Raw genomic sequence first — 2,066 nt, 5'->3', positions numbered from 1 at the left:
CACATGGACTTATTTGGACCGGTAAATGTTTTATCAATTTCAAGAAAGAAGTATGCACTTGTGATGGTGAATGACTACTCAAGGTACACATGGGTAGAATTTATGCATTCTAAGGATGAAACTCCATACATCATAATTGAGCACATCAAGAAGATTGAAAAGCAAGCCGAAGATCAGAATTGTGTGAAAAGATTGAGAGGTTACAACGACACAAAATTTAGATATGCAACTTTAACTGAATTCTGCAAAGACAAGAGCATTGTTCAAGAATTCTCAGTATCTAGGACACCTCAACAGAATGGTGTTGTTGAGAGGAAAAATAGAACATTAGTAGAAGCTGCTAGAACAATGTTACAAGATGCTAAATTGCCAACAAGTTTTTGGGAAGAAGCTGTCAACGCTGCATGCTATACTCAAAACAGATATCTCATCAACAAAAATCTTGGCAAATCACCCTACTCAATCTTATCTAAAAGAAAGCCTACTTTGAAGCATCTTCATGTATTTGGAAACAAGTGTTATGTTTTGAAAGACAACTCTGAATATGTGGGAAAATTTGACTCTAAGGTTTTTGAAGCAATTTTTTCGGGATATTCATTGGAAAGAACTACTTACAAAGTCTATGTGTTAGAGCAAAACAAAATTATGGAAGGCACTGATGTAACTTTTGATGATGACAAGTGCTTGGAATTCCTTGATGAAGATGAAGCTGAGGCCCTGAAATTTGAAAATCTCAACATTGATATTGATTCTGAGGATGAAGCTGAAATCAACATAAATCACAGAATAGATGAAAAGACAACTGAACAAGTGAATCATGAAAATGGAAGCTCATCTCAAACACCTGAATTTGATAGCACAAACTTAGGGGGAGAAAGAGGAGAAAGTTCTGCAAGTCATGCTAATGGTGAAGAAAATGCAGAAAACTCAACTCAACAAACTCATACCAGGAAATGGGATATGAGTCACACAAGGAAGCAATTATTGGTGATCCAACTGTTGGAGTGAGGACTAGAAGTGTAACTGCAAATGAATATCTTCATGCATGTTTTCTTTCACAAGTTAAGCCTAAGAAAACTAAGGAAACTTTACCTGATCCTGACTCGATATCTGCTATGCAAGAAGAGCTAAATCAGTTTGAAAGAAAAAAGGTTTAGGAATTGGTTCCTGCACCAAAGAACAGAAGTGTAATTGGAACAAAGTAGGTGTTCAGGAACAAAATGGATGAAAATAGAATTGTAACAAGAAACAAAGCAAGGTTGGTTGCAAAAGGCTACTCACAGGAAGAAGGAATTGATTATGATGAAACTTTTGCTCCATTTTTAAGACTTGAAGCAATAAGGATCTTTCTTGCATTTGTTGCACACTCAACTTTCAAGGTATATCAAATGGATGTAAACAGTGTTTTCCTTAATGGTGAGTTGGAAGAATAAGTTTATATGCAACAACCACCTGGCTTTGAAGATCCAGAATTTCCAGATTTTGTATACAAATTACTCAAGGCTCTCTATGGACTAAAGCAAGCACCTAGAGCTTGGTATGACACTCTGTCAGAATTCTTGATCAAACATGGTTTCACTAGTGGTACAATTAACAAGACTCTCTTCTACAAGCAGCATGGTGATGATATGATCCTATTCAAATCTATGTGGATGATATCATTTTTGGTTCTACAAATGAAAAGCTATGTCAAAGATTATCAAAACTCATACAGAGTGAATATGAAATGAGTATGATGGGAGAATTAAGTTACTTTCTTGGACTTCAAGTTAGTCAAAGGAGTGATAGAATCTTCATCAGCCAAACTAAGTATGTCAAGAATTTATTGAAGAAGTTTGGCATGGTTGATTGTTCACCTGCATCTATACCTATGTCTACAGCTACTAAGTTGGATGAAGATAAGAAAGGAAAAATGTAGACATTTTGGGCTATAGAGGAATGATTGAATCTTTACTGTATTTAACTGCTAGTAGACCAGATATTAGGTTTGCAACATTTCTGTGTGCAAGATTTCAAGCCAGTCCAAAGGAATCATATTTGATGGCTGTGAAGAGAATTTTCAGATA

This window comes from Apium graveolens, chromosome 2 (genome assembly GCF_009905375.1).
Source record: "Apium graveolens cultivar Ventura chromosome 2, ASM990537v1, whole genome shotgun sequence".
NCBI lineage: Eukaryota > Viridiplantae > Streptophyta > Magnoliopsida > Apiales > Apiaceae > Apium > Apium graveolens.
Note: the sequence above shows the minus strand (reverse complement) of the source record.